This window comes from Amblyraja radiata, chromosome 3 (genome assembly GCF_010909765.2).
Source record: "Amblyraja radiata isolate CabotCenter1 chromosome 3, sAmbRad1.1.pri, whole genome shotgun sequence".
Classification (NCBI taxonomy): domain Eukaryota; kingdom Metazoa; phylum Chordata; class Chondrichthyes; order Rajiformes; family Rajidae; genus Amblyraja; species Amblyraja radiata.
Window position 1 is genome coordinate 34,608,233 of NC_045958.1, and position 18,422 is coordinate 34,626,654.

Genomic DNA, 18,422 nt, shown 5'->3' on the forward strand with positions numbered 1-18,422 from the left:
TGTCCATGTAGCTGTCCAAGAATCTTTTAAATCATATTATAGTATCAGCCTCAACTACCTCCTCGGCCTCTTGTTCCATAGACCCACTACCCCTTGAGTGCCTTGGCCATTCTAACCCACATCAGTGATATTCTTTTATTCTGCAACATTGTTTCTTTCTCCTCTGTTCTCCCTCTATTTATCAGACAGATTAGCTGGCATTAACAAGCCTTTTACATCTTCTCCCATCTACCACTAGTGCCTATCAAGCCCTTTGTCACATTCTGAAAAGCCGCTGATTAGTTTTCTCATGGTAGGATGTAAACAAAATCAAGCAGAAGTTACTTCCATGTCTTTATTCTGGTTCAGGGTCAAAAGTTGTTTCTTTGCTGCTTACCTCCAAATGCGTAACAACATTTGTAGGAAGGAACTGTAGATGCTGGTTATACACCGAAGATAGACACAAAATGCTGGAGTAACTCAGCGGGACAGCCAGGCAGCATCTCTGGAGAGAAGGAATGGATGACGTTTCGGTCGTGATCCTTCTTCAGAAGAAACATCACCCATTCCTTCTCTCCAGAGATGTTGCTTGTCCCGCTGAGTTACTCCAGCATTTTGTGTCTATCTTCTGTGAAACTTTACTACCCTGGAGACACAAGAGAGTGCAGATGTTGGAATCTTGAGCAAAAGACAAAATACTGGAAGAACTCAGCATCTCTGAAGGGCAATGGGCAAACAGCATTGCAGGTTGGGTTCCTTCTCCGATGAAGCAGATGAGAGAGAGAGGAAAGGGTACGGAAAAAACTGGAAAGTGATAGGTGGATTCAGGTGAGGAGGGTTGATTAGCAGATGGGTGGAGATAATAACAAAAGCTAGAGGTGAAACAGAGACAAAAGGGTGCAGATGTAGAAGGGATCAAATAAGGAAGAGTGGGAGTTAAGTGCATAACTGGAAGGAATGTTGGTGGAAGGGAAGCGTGGAGATGGCGATGGTGAGGAGAGAAGTGGCAAAAGGAGGAATAAAAAGAAAAGGGGAATTTCAAGTAGCGAAGAGTAGCAGATGAAGAGAAGGAGGAAGGGAACGGAATGGGATACGGGAGCAGTGGGAGAAAGAGGGGGGAGGGTAGTGTGGGGGGGGGGGGGGTGAGGTGAGATAAAAATGGTGGAGTAGGCGAGAAGGGGATGGGGTTTTCCTGAATCAATACATTTAAGGTGGCCTACAATGCAGCGGTATGAAAATCGGATTCTCCAAATTCAGGCATTTTCTCTCTCCCCTTCTCATCAGAATAGATTTCTATTTCCATTGACCACCATGAGTGTACACTTTTCTCCTGCTGTGCCCATCTCCCTGTTTATTTCCACTTCTCGTTCCATTCATTCCTACTCTTCCCAACTACTGCTCGTCCCTTTTTTCTTTCTACATCCTATTTCCCCCTGCCCCCTGCCCCCATTCACCCTACCCACCTCCCCGTTTTGCTCCTCATTTGCCCCCCTTATATAGGTATGTTGCAAAACGTACCTGAAGCGTCGCTGAAAATCTGTCCCAGCCCGTGTGCGCGATTTTGGCGCCGTTTAGAGGGGGACGGGTTTAAAACGCGATTTTCCCTAGACTGTTCAAATCGAGGTTTTTCAGCCTAGTTAATTATTAACGAAAAATCGCTGGAAGATTCCCTCGCTTGAGCTATTATTAGTTTTAAGGGCGTTATTTAATTGTTATAGTAGGTTAAAAATTAACCTCTAAACCCGCGACCGCCGACAACGGGCCAGATTTCATACAGGGGAAAACGGAAGGTAGGCTGTTTATTTTTACGTTAAAAAGGGCTTCTTAAGATCCCTTTATACAAAGTTTAAGGTTGCGAGTAGCTAATTTTGGGCCCATTATATCCCGCAGTATTTTTCTGGGCATTTGAGGCACACATCTACCGCAATGTGAACGTTCTAAACCAGCGCGTTCACAGGAACCCACTAGAAAGCTGATTTAAATGGACTTTAATTTACAGCAATTGAACACTAAATTCCTTCCATTGGCCTATAAATTAATGTAAATGAGATTTAAAAATCATGTTTTATTGTGAATTATTTGTGAATATTATTTGGACACTTAGGCTATTTAAAAATGTTAATCATTTATTAAGAAATGGATAGATGTTTAGATCTAGTAATTGAAGTTTGGAATTAGATACAATTGGGTAACTAACTAATTATATGCTTTAATTTCAGGTCATCCAAGTAAGATTATTTTATATTTGTTTCAGAATGCTTCAATCTATGATAACTGAAAATTTCATTCAGTTCTCTTAATTTTTAAAAAAGTTATGGGCTTTTGACTGTCCACGATCACAGCTTTTTTGTTATGTCCATAGAAAATCAATAGGGAACAAGATGCTAATTTCCGAGTATGAAAATGGCCATAAATTTTTTAATAATTGAGATATGAAAGTGAATTAGGTGTCAAATTAAACTTATTTTTATGCTTTATTTGATGGGATAAATTGCAGACTTGATTTTTAAAATCTCAAAATTTTGTAACATTGCTACCTTATATCAATTCACCTCTTCACCCGTTTGCCTAAATTTTACCTCTAGCCTTTATCACTGTCTCCACACACACATCTGCCACTCATCTACATCCTCCTGTCACTTGTGTAGGAAGGAACTGCAGATGCTGGTTTAAAGAATGAAGTCCGCAGAAGGGTCTCGACCAGAAACCTCACCTATTCCTTTTCTCCTGAGATGCTGTCCGACCCACTGAGTTACTCCAGCTTTTTGTGTCTATCTTCCCACCTATCACTTGCCGGTTATTGTTGCATCCCTTCCCGTGGCCTCTCGTTCCCAGCTTTCTACCCTCTACTCCATCAGTCTACAGATGGGTCCCTAACCGAAACGGCATCTGTTTATTTCCCTCCACAGATGCTACCTGAGTTTCCCCTATATCTTTGCTCCATTTAGCTACCGTGTTTGTTATTTTGAACTTGCTGCATTTCAAGCATGGCCAGAATTATTTTTAATACATTGCTCCTTGTTTTGACATTTAATATGGAAACTAATTTTCAAAATTCAACTAAACATAATTGTAAATGCAATTCCATTGCGATCCCGGGATGTGGGGAAAAAATGTTTTATTTTCAGATGCTGGATTCGTTTATTTTTTTCAAATTGCCATTCTTTGTGGCAAAATCCGGATTGGCCGTAATTGTTAAGAAATTGCGATGTGGATTCTCGCCAGCCCCATCTTCCTCGTCCAGCTCCATATTCCGCACCTTCAGCTCCCACAAAATATGACCTATACTCGCAGGAATTCAGAGGAGTAACCGCGGCGGCAGCGAGGTGGGAAGCTAGGTTCAATACCGTTACTCATTTTAAGGTTCAGTCAAGTCTGCATGAAGTGGCCCGTGGAAGCACAGGAAGGGAAAGAGCGCGCAGAGGAAGCGAGAGACAGCGCGGGACGGTGTATTTCACGGCCGGGGTGCTTGTCTATTTCACTCGGAGACCTCTCCCGCAGCTTTGCGTAACTATGGAGTTAAATGGAAACAAATAAACATCTTGCTTCCTGGATCTGGCTGTGCAGTAAGCCTCTCTGAATTGTTCAATGTTGCTGTCGTGATTTAAAACTCTGTTATTGCACAGTACTATGTATTTGTCGAATCTTGGCACGCCAGCGGCACCTATTTTTGTATATGATACATAGGCAGTATTGTTGTATCGTGTCCAGGAGCTGGAGGTGCGTTCGGATCTTTGCTGGGATTTATATGGTCGCTTTGTTTGGGTGTTTTACAGTTTAAAAGAAACAACCTTACTTCACGCAATATTCACGGACAGATATTAGTTGTGGACTAAAACCTCGTACCTGTAAATAGATTAGTGGCAGAACATAAAGTCGCCTAATGCGGATTATGAGTTCTCGTCAAGAAAAAGGCTACATATCCCCGAGACATGCGGCAGAGGGCAATATCGGGATATTGGTTAAATGTAAGTGGTTCTCTTTCACATTGAGCTAACCCTTGATCATTCCAGAAATAAGATTTATATTTTGTTTGCGAAAGAGTATGCTTTAAAACCGGTTAAAGTTCAGGAATAAAATATGAATATATTTATATATTTTATATAGCTCCTTTCACTAACAATTTCAAACCACGTTACTACCAATAAGGTTTTCGTTTGAAGGCAAAAAGGTAGCAAGATACTAAGTATGTAGGAAGGAACTGTAGATGCTGGTTCATACCGAAGATAGACACAAAGTGCTGGAGTAACTCAGCGGATCAGGCAGCATCTCTGGAGAACATGGATTTGTGACGTTTCGGGTGGGACCCTTCTTCAGACATTAATATCCTTGTTATTAAGAATCTTGTGATAAAACATTAAATACCTCGCCATAACACAAGGTAGTTTACAATCCAACAATATGAACATCAAATTCTCCCACCCCACATCCCCTCTCCCCTCTTTCCACCTATACACATTCCCCTAACTTTTCATTTCACTCCACTTCTCTCCTTATTGTCTTCAACTTATCTCTAACTTTTATCTTCAGCCTTTCTCTGGCCTTTGTCCAACCATCTGCCAATCACAACATGGTCACCTGCATCCATTTGTCACTTGTCTGGATTTGTACCGCCCCCAAATCCATTCCAGCGTTCTCCTTCCAACCACAATCAGTCTGAAGAAGAGTCCCGACCTGAAGCATGTCCTCACCATGTCCTCCACTCTGTATCTTTGTTTCATAACACAAGGTAATCTGTTATAGAGATGTTTTTAATTTATTAATTTAGTGGGATTTATTGCCCTTGAGAAAGTGGTGGTGAATCACTGCCATCTGCCCTTGCAGTCCTTCTGATGAAGGTTTAGTTTAGTTTTATTTATTGTCATGTGCACCGAGGTACAGGGAAAAGTTTTTGTTGCATGCTATCTGGTCTGTGGACGGACAATACATGAATGCAATCAAGCCGTTTACAGTTTATAGATACATGATAAAGGAATAACGTTTAGTGGAAGGTAAAGCTAGCAAAGTCCGAACAAGGATAGTCTGAGGGTCACCAATGAGGTAGATAGTAGTTCAAGACTGCTCTTTGGTTGTGGTAGGATGATTCAGTTGCTTGATAACAGTTGGGAAGAAACTGCCCCTGAATCTGGAGGTGTGCATTTTCAAACTTTTATACCTTTTGCCTGATGAGAGAGGGAAGAGGAGGGAGTTGCCAAGTGCGACTGGTCATTGATTATGTAGCTGGCCTTGTTAAGGCAACGTGAGGTATAAATGGAGTCAATGGAAGGGAGGTTGGTTTGTGTGATGATCTGGGCTGCGTCCACAATTCACTGCAATTTCTTGCAGTCTTGGATGGAGCTGTTCCCAAACCATGCTGTGATGCATCCCGATAAAATGCTTTCTATGGTGCATCTGTTGAGTTGGTGAGAGTTGTTGGGGACATGCCAAACTTCCTTAGCCTTCTAAGGAAGTAGAAGCATTGCTGTGCTTTCTTGGTTTTTGCTTCAATATGTAGGTATGTTACAAAACTTATCTTCTAAAGCTGTTAACGCCGACAACGGGACGAATCTCACATAGGGGACAAGGCAAGGTACGCCGTTTATTTTTACATTAAAAAGTGCTTCTTAAGATGCCTTCTTAAGATGCCATTAATCAAAATTTTAAGTTGCGAGAAGGTGAATTGGGACCCATCCGAACCGGCAGTATTTTTCCTGCCGACATGGGGTTCCAAACTATCGCGTTCCACAAAATCCCACTCACAAGATGATTTAAATGGCCATTCATTTACAGCAATTAAACACTAAATTCCTTCCATTTGGCCTATAAATTCATGACAATGAGATAAAAATATCATGTTATATTGTGAATTCTAGTGAGAATGTTATTTGGACACTTAGGCTATTTAAAAATGTTAACCTTTTCGTAAGAAATTGATAGATGTTTAGATCTAATAATTGAATTTTGTAATTAGCTACAATTAGGTAACTAACTAATTATATGCTTTAATTTCAGGTCATCCAAGTAAGATTGTTTCATATTTGTTTCAGAATGCTTCAATCTATAAAAACTGAAAATTGCATTCAGTTCTCTTAATTTTTAAGAAAGTTATGGGTTTTTGACTGTCCTTGATCACAGCTTTTGAGTTAAGTCAATGGAAAAGCAATAGGGAACAAGATGCTCATTTCCGAGTATGTAAATGGTCATAACTCTTTTTATACTGAAGATATGAAAGTGAATTAGGTGTCAAATTAAACTTCTTTTTATGCTTTATCTGATGGTATAAATTGCAAACTTGATTTTTTAAATCTCAAAATTTTGTAACATTGCTACAATATGGGTGGTCCAGCAGACATTGTTGGTGATATTGACGCCTAAGAATTTAAGATTTCAACCTCTACTTTGGCACCGTCAATGCAAACTGGGGTATGTGTACTTCGCTACCTGAAGTCGATCATTATCTTCTTTGTCTTGCTGACATTGACAGAAAAGTTGTTGGCATGACACGAGTACACAAGGTTCTTGATCTCCTTCCTGTACTATGTTGCATCATAATTTAATATCTGGTCCATAATGGTGGTGTTGTTAAAATGCTGTTGAGGATTTAGACCTATTGATGAAGAAGAAATGGTGATGTATTTCCAATTCATGGTAGGAAGCCTTGATGATGTGCCCACAAGTGTAAATGTTCCCCAGTTGCAGACTTAGGAGGTATGAAGTCAAGATAAGAAACTTAAGTGTATTTTGTCGATGTTACATGCTGAAGTCATGATGGAGCAGTGGTGGAATGAATGAATGCTTAGCGTGGTGAACTTGGTACAAGTGGATTGTTTTGTCCGAGTTTATATTAAACTTTTTAAAATGTTGCAGGAGCAGCTTTCTTCCAGGCAAATGTGATATTGGTATAGACAATAGGTGCAGGAGTAGGCCATTTGGCCTTCAAGCCAATACATGCCATTCAATGTGACCATGGCTGATCATTCCCAATCAGTACCCCGTTCCTGCCTTCTCCCCATATCCCCTGACTCCTCTATCTTTAAGAGCCCTACCTAGCTCTCTCTTGAAAGTATCCAGAGAACCAGCCTCCACCTCCCTCTGAGGCAGAGAATTCCACAGACTCACAACTCTCTGTGTGAAAAAGTGTTTCCTCGTCTCTGTTCTAAATGGCTTACCCCTTATTCGTAAACTGTGGCTCCTGGTTCTGGACTCCCCCAACATTGGGAACATGTTTCCTGCCTCGAGCGTGTCCATATTTGCACGACGTTCCATATTTGTGTCAAGGCTTTGGGCTTGAAGTGGTGCATGACTCATGAAATTTACAAAATCTCTGGAATGCTCTTGTAGCTGTGGAATTTATATTGTTCAGTTTCCATTCAATTATGTAAATATTAGGTAGGAGACAAGTCAGTGGGTATGGAAACATATCTCTTGTTGGAGATAGACATACTGTTTTGTGGGTTTAATATTGACCATGGCTGGTGGTATAAACTTATCCACTCCTCTCTGAGTTGTGATTTTATCCTTTTAGATAGCATTCAATTCCATGTTTAACATCCCAACTCAGTAACAGCCTCGCTGGCAACGCAGCACATTTTCAGTAGTCATTGAATCATATAGGGTGAAAACCACTCCATCAGCCGAACTTATCCATGCCGCCGAACATGCCCCATCTGCACTAGTCCCACCTGGCTGCATTTTGTCCATATCTGCCTAAACTTATCCTGTCCATGTACCTATCCATGCACCTGTCAAAATGTTTTGATAATGTTGTTATAGTGCCTGCCTCAACTGCGTTCCCTGGCAGCTTGTTCCATATAACTGCCACCCCTTTGTGTGAAAAAAAAGGTTGCAGTTAAATCTTTCCCTCCTCACCTTAAACCTATGTCTTCTAATTCTTGATTCCCCAACACTGGGAAAACACCTCTGTGTATTTACACTATCTATTCCTTTCATGATCTTATCTGCCTCTATAAGACCACCCCTCAGCTACCAATGCTCCTAGCCTGCTCAACCTCTCCATATAGCTCAGGCCCTTGAATTTGGCAACACCCTTGTGAATCTTCACTGCACCATTTCCAGCTTAACATCATTTTCTATAACAGGGTGACCAGAACTGAACACAATACTCCAAATGTGGTCTCACCAATGTCTTCAAGTGTCTTCAATGTCCCAGTACCGGGAGGTAAAATCAGCAGTTTAGCTTATGAGCCCATTCCAACATTCGGGTCAAATTATGGGTGATCTGTGTCCTAAGACCATGTGCCTCAATATCACTGTTAAACAAAAGTCTGTCTGTCACCACATTAAAATTACTGATTAATATATAATCTGTACAATGATCAGGCGGCGCAGTGGTAGAGTTGCTGCCTTACAGCGCAGGTTCGATCTTGACCATGGGTGGTGTCCGCACAGAGTTTGTACGTTCTCCCGGTGACCACATGAGTTTTCACCGGGTGCTTCAGGTGCTTCAGTTTCCTTCCACATTCCAAAGACGTGCAGGTTTGTAGGTTAATTGGCTTCAGTAAAGATTGTAAATTGGCCCTAGTGTGTGATAGTGCTAGTGTACGAGAATTGCAGATAAGGGCCTGTTTCCGTGTCGTATCTCTAAAGTTAACTCTGGTCAATTACAGAAGAAAATTCCCGAGTTTTATCACCTTTGGGTGTGGTTACGTTCCTTAATAATTTCCTGAAAGATCTAACTCAAATTGTTAGACAACGTTCTCTTCCCATTCAGAAGAATTGTTTTTGTTTTCCTGAATCTACAAATTATCCTATTCTTGTCATCAAAACTTTAATCAAAGCTAACCAATAGCTTTCTAAATTCGTAGAAGGGTCTCGATCTGAAATGTCACCTATTCCTTTTCTCCAGAGATGCTGTCGGACCTGCTGCGTTACTCCAGCTTTTTGTGTCAGCCTTCTAAATTCCCTATTTCTCCTTTTGGAGTCTTAGTATCCTGTAAATTCCTTCCAAATCCAATATATTGTTCTGCACCAGAGTATCATCTCAGTAGTTTAATGTATTTTTGAGTTCTGATAAATGGTTCTGTCCCAAAACGCCAGTCTTTTTTCCTCCACTGATATTGTGTTCCTCCTGCAGTTCACTTTCTCTTACACCAGATTCCAGCATCTGACACTTCTTGTGCCTGCCTTTATTTTTAAATGAACTTGGTTTGGAACATATGAATATCTTTCTAAATTGCAAGTGAGACCACCAACACTGAAGAAAATAAAAAGAAAAGAGACTTAAAATACAGTAATTGAAAGAAAAAGATGAGGAAAATTATTTTAAAAAAACAGTATTTCCTTTTAAAGATGCCCAACGGTAATTTGTTGTCTGCAGTAATGAAATTGGCCATTCAACTTATTTGTTTTCTAAATTGAACGGGTTAATTTGTATTGTAATAACATCAGCACCATCATTAAATTATTTCACTGATAATTTACTGAGCGATTACATTGCAAATGCAGTCATCTCTTAAAACTTTCGACACTTGCAGTCTATGCGGAAAAGTTGGCCTACAAACTTGTGGTATTTTGCAATTCATTGTGCAACAAAGCTGGGAAATGCATACATTAATAGAAGCAAGCGTCACAAAACAATGATATTTGAGCTGGATTCTGGTTAACCTGGATCAATTCATTTTAAACCGTCAGAACTAGCAATTTCCATAACAGGGTCTGAGTTCATATTATTTGTCTCTAGTGTTTCCGTGAAGCCAACCAGGAAGGTTTCAGTTGAGTGAAATGGATCCTTGACTGAATGTTTTTCTGCTATCCTTCCTGACTTGTTCTATTGGCTTTAATTTCCCTGTAGTGGTTGAAAGAGTAATTTGGGGTCTGCAGCTGTAGGTGCAACATTTTTATTGAACACAAGCAAACATACAGAGGAAACTCAAAATGAAGTTGTATGTCCTTTGTTAATTATATTTTGTAGTTTAAAGGCTGGTTCTTGCTTGTATTAATGATTAATGATTACCCCAATATGTAACCTAACAACCCATACGGAAGAAAGAGATGATCTTTTTCTGCCCCATTCAAGACGAAATAAGAGACAAGAGGCAAGATACAAGTTAATTATTTTAAACATTTGAATGAAATAACCCTCAATCTGTTATCTCTTGAAATCCCGCCATCTCCCAAATGATCAGTGAGGACCTGAAAGCTACATTGCCTCTATGAGTATAAATGCCAGTTGGTCAGCAACATAACAGGATGCTATGAATTTTTTTTTAAATTTCCATATGACAGATTAATAATTAAAAATCCAATCAATACTTTTTGCATTGGTTTCAGTTTGTTCTAAATACACATTCACCACTTTTTTTCCAGATAAATTATCACGGAAACATTAATTGGGCAATCCTTAATAGTCAATTTTTAAGAAAGTTACTGACTAGGAAAGTTCTGGTTTTCTCAAAATAAAAAGCCAAAGATGCAAAAGATCAAAAATATAAACAATGTATATGAGGCATGTTGTCCGGAGATGCTGCCTGACCTGCTGAGTTAATCCAGTACTGTGGGTCTTTTTGTGTATTAAACACCATCTGCAGTTCTTTATTTCTAAATAATCGGATTAAAACAATTGGGCACTTTGAGGAAAGTTCCCACTTGAAAAGAAGTGACAAAGTAACCCTTTTTAATTAGATTGATATCTGACCTTTTAAAATAAAATCTAGTATGTGCAGGGTTCCTCATTGATAGATGCCAAATCAAATATTCCACATCAATATGCACTTGTGAATACATTCTGTGTATTGAAGCTGACACCAATAATGAAGTGAATATCCATAATAGTTTTCCTCCTCCTCTATAACGTTAGATATGTCCCGGAAAACTGTGATAATAGTATATACACATTTATTTCCAAGTTTTCCACTGTTCAACTGCTGATTTTATCTTGGGTGGTTAATGAAGAGAACTATCTGGAATTACCTATTGCCTGGATAGTTTAAACAATGTTAATGAAACTTAAGTTTATTTGTTTGAGCAAGTATGTTTGTTTCAAATGGGAATAATTTCCAAATAGCTTTCATAGATATGAAACACTTGGGTGTTCCACTCATGAACTTTAAAGATAATTATGAAAATTGAATTAAAGAGATGATTAAGCATCACCACCCTAAATTCTTGAATACAATATATCTGAAATAATGTTGAATGAGAGGCGGAGGTAACAACAGATGACTTTGTAGGAGACTATACTTTAAATAGTTTGAAGATAGACAAAATGCTGGAATAACTCAGCGGGACATGCAGAATCTGGAGAGAAGGAATATGTGATGTTTCGGGTCAAGACCCTTCTTCAGACTGAGAGTCAAGGAAGAGGGAAACTAGAGATATGGAAGGGCAAGCTGTGAAAGCGACAGATCAAAGCAACGCTGATCAAGGAAATGTAGATTGGTTCATTGTTAGCTGAGGGGAAGTTGACCACGAGGCACACAAACAGTAAAATGAATCAGGGGCACAGTGAAACTAGTCGGAGAACTAGGGAGGGGAAGGGACGGAGTGAGAGGGAAAGCAAGGGTTACTTGAAGTTAGAGAAATCAAATTTCATACCACTGGGTTGTAAGCTGCTCAAGCAAAACATTAGGTGCTGTTCCTCCACTTTGCGTTGGACAGTAAAGGAGGAGCAGGACAGAAACGGTCAGTATAGGAATGGGAGGGGGAGTTAAAATGTTTAGCAACTGGGCGATCACATAAGCCTTGGCGGAATGAGCGAAGGGGAGATGATCGCCAAGTCTGTGCTAGATTTTGCTGATATAGAGGAGTCTGATATAGAAGAGCGGACGGATACTGTAGACGTGGCTGGAGGAGGTGCAAGTGGGGGTGGTTTGGGTAGGAAGGGATGAGTTAACCAGAGATTTGTGGATGGAACAGTCTCTGCAGAAAGTGGAAAGTGGTAGAGATGGGAAGATGTGCTAGTGGTGGGATCCCGTTGGAGTTTGCGAAAATGTCAGAGGATTATGTGCTGTAGGCGATGGCTGATGGGGTGAAAGGTGATAGATTATTGTTTTGTGTAATGCTACTTCTTTTAACTTGCTCCCTATTTACCGTCACTGTTTATTCATTCTTGAAAAGCGTGCACCTGAAAATGGTCAGTCTTTGATTTTATTCAGTAAAAAGATGGGATCTTCATAGCTATCTGGATGGGAACTTCATAGCTACAGTGCATCACTGTAAGACTGCATATTACTCTCTCAAAGTTAGAAGCAATGAGAGACAGACAGGAATGTAAACAACAGAAGGATTTGCTGGAGTAACATGGATAGGTGATGTTTTGGAACGGTCCCGATCTGACAACATCACCCATCCATTTTCTTCAGAGATGCTGCCTGGCTCGCTGATTTACTCCAGTACTTTGTGTGAATTAAGAATAAGGGGTAAACCATTTAGAACGGAGACGAGGAAACGCTTTTTCTCACAGAGAGTTGTAAGTCTGTGGAATTCTCTGCCTCAGAGGGCGGTGGAGGCCGGTTCTCTGGATACTTTCAAGAGAAAGCTAGATAGGGCTCTTAAAGATAGTGGAGTCAGGGGAAATGAGGAGAAGACAGGAACGGGGTACTGATTGGGGATGATCAGCCATGATCACATTGAATGGCAGTATTGGCTCGAAGGGCCGAATGGCCTACCCCTGCACCTAGTGACCATTGTGTCTTTTTGTGGAAACTATCATCAGCATTACCTTGGTTCCAAATGTTTCCACAAACAGGTCCTGACATTAAAACATTCTGGTGCAAGTTCAAGTTTCAATGCCATTGTTTTTATTAAAAAGTCAATATAATTGTTAAAATCATTTTATTTTATGTAACCCCACCTATTGTCTATTGTCTATTGTCTATGGTGTCTTTTTCTGGAAACACCTGTACATTCTCATTTTTATAGTTGTTTTGATTGACACAGGTAAATTATTCAAACAGGTCTCAAACAGGTTTCAGATCCTTATTCTTCTTCAGAAATAGGACTAAACAACTTGGCTATTTCCACACATTTATTGGTGGTGGTTTTCTGAATCTTCCGTTTCTTTTCCTTTATATTTCTAATTTCCCTCTTCTATTAGTTTTGTTTAGAGATACAGCACGGAAACAGACCCTTCTGCCCAGTGAGTCCACGCCGGCCAGCATTACACTAGCAAATGACTCGCAAATGACGCCCAATTGGGACAGGCCCTTTACACTCAATGCCCCAACTGCTGGTGGCAAGTTTACCATATGCCTTCTTTACCACTCTATCTACTTGTGTTGCCACTTTCAGTGAGTTATTGACCTGGACCCATAGAACAAGTGACATAAAGTAGTATTGGGTGGCACAAGTTGCGGGGTTTGGATTTGGATCAGCCCCTTCTATATTCTCAACGTTAATTAGTGAAGGAAACTGGTGTGGTATCACATCTCTGCACAGAGATGCCACCCAGATAACTGCAGCTAACCTGCGCCAAGCAGTTGAGTCTAATCAGCAACCATTTCTTCAACTGCAACTGGGTTCTCTGGAATATGTGTCGCAATGTTTTAAATTTGTTCTTGGGACTGGCAAGGTTTTATTTCAGAAGCAATAAATAATAACTTCCTTGAACCAAGATCCATGCACCACCCAACGGTGACAGGAGATACAAAGAACTACAGGTGCCAGTTTACAACCAAAAAAAGACACAAAATGCTGGAGTAACTCGGCAGGTCCGGCAGCATCTCTGGAGTACATGGATAAGTAACGTTTCGTGTTGGGACCTTTCTTCAGACAGGTTGTTCACCTGTGAAAAAATGAGGGAGGACAGAGAGTGGTGAATCTCTGGAATTCTCTGCCACAGAATGTAGTTGAGGCCAAATAAGGGGGGGTATGTTAGCTTTCTAAGCAAAAGGATTTGAGTACAGGAGCAGGGAGGTTCTACTGCAGTTGTACAAGGTCTTGGTGAGACCACACCTGGAGTATTGCGTACAGTTTTGGTCTCCAAATCTGAGGAAGGACATTATTGCCATAGAGGGAGTGCAGAGAAGGTTCACCAGTCTGATTCCTGGGATGTCAGGACTGTCTTATGAAGAAAGACTGGATAGACTTGGTTTATACTCTCTAGAATTTAGGAGATTGAGAGGGGATCTTATAGAAACTTACAAAATTCTTAAGGGGTTGGACAGGCTAGATGCAGGAAGATTGCTCCCGATGTTGGGGAAGTCCAGGGCAAGGGGTCACAGCTTAAGGATAAGGGGGAAATCCTTTAAAACCGAGATGAGAAGAACTTTTTTCACACAGAGAGTGGTGAATCTCTGGAACTCCCTGCCACAGAGGGTAGTCGAGGCCAGTTCATTGGCTATATTTAAGAGGGAGTTAGATGTGGCCCTTGTGGCTAAGGGGATCAGAGGGTATGGAGAGAAGGCAGGTACGGGATACTGAGTTGGATGATCAGCCATGATCATATTGAATGGCGGTGCAGGCTCGAAGGGCCGAATGGCCTACTCCTGCACCTAATTTCTATGTTTCTATGTTTCTATTGACTGTTTCTATGGCAGCACGGTCAGCGTTAGCCATTTGAGATCTATCCAATGATAATGATACAATTAAATGGAAATCACAGATAATGTCTGGTTGCAAAACAGGAGTTGACATGATTTAAAAATGAAGAACCACAGCATACAAATTTTCGCGAACAATATAAGTAAACAGAACTAAAGTATGGAACTAAGTTTTTGGTATTTTGACTTTGGTTATACTTGGATGTTTGTTAAAATCTTTTTCACAAAGGCTTTTCCCTGTGCTTGTGGCATTTGCCAAAACTGCCAAATAGCCAATCCAAGGCCCAAGAATGTGCACTGAACCAATCACTGGGGTAACAAGTTAAATCCCACAATTCTCTTCCTATCTCGTTTATGCCATTCCACCTATGCTACATTTGCATTTAGTTTCCAGCTATTTCTACCTTGTGCTTGTGTGTTGGCAAACATTTAAACATTTTCTGTTTATCTTCCACAGCTTGTCTCTTCATAGTAGAATAATTTGCTAATCATGAAACTATCCATCCCGCTTGTGGGAGATCCTCTTTCTTTTTGGGGGAAAGCCCAAGTTCTCCAAACATTTAATAATCAAGTATGGTAGCTTTGCTGCCTTATCCTTTAACTCTCCATTTACTTAACACATTGCCCAAACTACCATAATCTTCAGAATTATCTTCCCATCCAAGGTTCAAAAGGTCTCTGGTTCTGCATCATCAGCCCTCTTTCTCCTCATTTTCACTGAATCCTGCCGACTGTACCAAAATGTAATGAAATATATGCAGGGTCCAAGGATTCGCATCAATGAACGGAGGAAGTGCATGGTGAAGAGTACAAATAACTATTTATTCAAGCAAAATACGTCAAACACAAACAAATATCAACTATCAATAAAGAAACAATACAAACTAACATCTCTCTCTCTCTCTCTCTCTCTCTCCCTCTCTCCCCTCTCTCTCCCTCTCCCCTCTCTCCCTCTCTCCCTCTCTCCCTATCTCCCTCTCTCCGCCTCTCCCTCTCTCCCCTCTCTACCCTCTCTCCCATCTCTCCCCTCTCTCCCCTCTCTCCCCTCTCTCCCCTCTCTCCCCTCGTTAATGAAACTTAAGTTTATTTGTTTGAGCAAGTATGTTTGTTTCAAATGGGAATAATTTCCAAATAGCTTTCATAGATATGAAACACTTGGGTGCTCCACTCATGAACTTTAAAGATAATTATGAAAATTGAATTAAAGAGATGATTAAGCATCACCACCCTAAATTCTTGAATACAATATATCTGAAATAATGTTGAATGAGAGGCGGAGGTAACAACAGATGACTTTGTAGGAGACTATACTTTAAATAGTTTGAAGATAGACAAAATGCTGGAATAACTCAGCGGGACATGCAGAATCTGGAGAGAAGGAATATGTGATGTTTCGGGTCAAGACCCTTCTTCAGACTGAGAGTCAAGGAAGAGGGAAACTAGAGATATGGAAGGGCAAGCTGTGAAAGCGACAGATCAAAGCAACGCTGATTAAGGAAATGTAGATTGGTTCATTGTTAGCTGAGGGGAAGTTGACCACGAGGCACACAAACAGTAAAATGAATCAGGGGCACAGTGAAACTAGTCGGAGAACTAGGGAGGGGAAGGGACGGAGTGAGAGGGAAAGCAAGGGTTACTTGAAGTTAGAGAAATCAAATTTCATACCACTGGGTTGTAAGCTGCTCAAGCAAAACATTAGGTGCTGTTCCTCCACTTTGCGTTGGACAGTAAAGGAGGAGCAGGACAGAAACGGTCAGTATAGGAATGGGAGGGGGAGTTAAAATGTTTAGCAACTGGGCGATCACATAAGCCTTGCCGGAATGAGCGAAGGGGAGCAAATTCATAGCAAAAGGATTTGAGTATAGGAGCAGGGAGGTTCTACTGCAGTTGTACAGGGTCTTGGTGAGACCACACCTGGAGTATTGCGTACAGTTTTGGTCTCCTAATCTGAGGAAAGACATTCTTGCCATAGAGGGAGTACAGAGAAGGTTCACCAGACTAATTACTGGGATGTCAGGACTTTCATATGAAGAAAGACTGGATAGACTCGGTTTGTACTCGCTAGAATTTAGAAGATTGAGGGGAAATCTTATAGAAACTTACAAAATTCTTAAGGGGTTGGACAGGCTAGATGCAGGAAGATTGTTTCCGATGTTGGGGAAGTCCAGAACAAGGGGTCACAGTTTAAGGATAAGGGGGAAATCTTTTAGGACCGAGATGAGGAAAACATTTTTCACACAGAGAGTGGTGAATCTCTGGAATTCTCTGCCACAGAAGGTAGTTGAGGCCAGTTCGTTGGCTATATTTAAGAGGGAGTTAGATGTGGCCCTTGTGGCTAAAGGGATCAGGGGGTATGGAGAGAAGGCAGGTACAGGATACTGAGTTGGATGATCAGCCATGATCATATTGAATGGCGGTGCAGGCTCGAAGGGCCGAATGGCCTACTCCTGCACCTAGTGACCATTGTGTCTTTTTGTGGAAACTATCATCAGCATTACCTTGGTTCCAAATGTTTCCACAAACAGGTCCTGACATTAAAGCATTCTGGTGCAAGTTCAAGTTTCAATGCCATTGTTTTTATTAAAAAACAATATAATTGTTTAAATCATTTTATTTTATATAACCCCACCTGCCCCACCTATATCAACGGGTCGATGGTTGAAAGGGTCAAGAACTTTAAATTCCTGGGCGTGCACATCTCTGAAAATCTTTCCTGGTCCGAGAACACTAACGCAATTATCAAAAAAGCTCATCAGCGCCTCTACTTCCTGAGAAGATTACGGAGAGTCGGATTGTCAAGGAAGACTCTCTCTAACTTCTACAGGTGCACAGTCGAGAGCATACTGACCGGTTGCATCGTGGCTTGGTTCGGCAATTTGAGCGCCCTGGAGAGGAAAAGACTACAAAAAGTAGTAAACACTGCCCAGTCCATCATCGGCTCTGACCTTCCTTCCATCGAGGGGATTTATCGCAGTCGCTGCCTCAAAAAGGCTGGCAGTATCATCAAAGACCCACACCATCCTGGCCACACACTCATCTCCCTGCTACCTTCAGGTAGAAGGTACAGGAGCCTGAAGACTGCAACAACCAGGTTCAGGAATAGCTACTTTCCCTCAGCCATCAGGCTATTAAACCTGGCTCGGATAAAACTCTGATTATTAGCAACCACTTTCTGTTATTTGCACTACCAGTTTATTTATTCATGTGTGTATATATTTATATCATGGTATATGGACACATTTATCTGTTTTGTAGTAAATGCCTACTATTTTCTGTGTGCTTAAACAAAGCAAGAATTTCATTGTCCTATACAGGGACACATGACAATAAACTCACTTGAACTTGAACTTGGTGTCTTTTTGTGGAAAAACCTGTACATTCTCATTTTTATAGTTGTTTTGATTGAGACAGGTAAATTATTCAAACAGGTTTCCCAACATGTTTCTTTGTGTTCTAGCTTGTTTTCTTCAATGTTTATTCTTTGAGTCATATTTCAGAGCCTTATTCTTCTTCAGAAATAGGACTAAACAACTTGGCTATTTCCACACATTTATTGGCGGTGGTTTTCTGAATCTTCCGTTTCTTTTCCTTTATATTTCTAATTTCCCTCTTCTATTAGTTTTGTTTAGAGATACAGCACGGAAACAGACCCTTCTGCCCAGTGAGTCCACGCCGGCCAGCATTACACTAGCAAATGACTCGCAAATGACGCCCAATTGGGACAGGCCCTTTACACTCAATGCCCCAACTGCTGGTGGCAAGTTTACCATATGCCTTCTTTACCACTCTATCTACTTGTGTTGCCACTTTCAGTGAGTTATTGACCTGGACCCATAGAACAAGTGACATAAAGTAGTATTGGGTGGCACAAGTTGCGGGGTTTGGATTTGGATCAGCCCCTTCTATATTCTCAACGTTAATTAGTGAAGGAAACTGGTGTGGTATCACATCTCTGCACAGAGATGC

At 40.8% G+C, this 18,422-nt stretch overlaps 1 protein-coding gene across 3 annotated transcripts in view; it reads left to right on the forward strand.

Annotated features, from left to right (window-relative positions):
* The first annotated feature begins 3,207 nt into the window (after positions 1-3,207).
* gcnt1 (glucosaminyl (N-acetyl) transferase 1) overlaps positions 3,208-18,422 on the forward strand; it is a 93,793-nt gene continuing 78,578 nt past the window's right edge. The window contains exons 1-2 of one of the 3 annotated variants that reach the window (XM_033017582.1): positions 3,208-3,545; positions 3,756-3,947. The gene's annotated coding sequence lies outside the window, so the exon portion shown is untranslated. Of the gene's footprint in view, positions 3,546-3,755; positions 3,948-4,598; positions 4,709-18,422 lie in introns of those variants that run through there. The other 2 variants (XM_033017583.1, XM_033017581.1) reach the window with 2 other exon arrangements.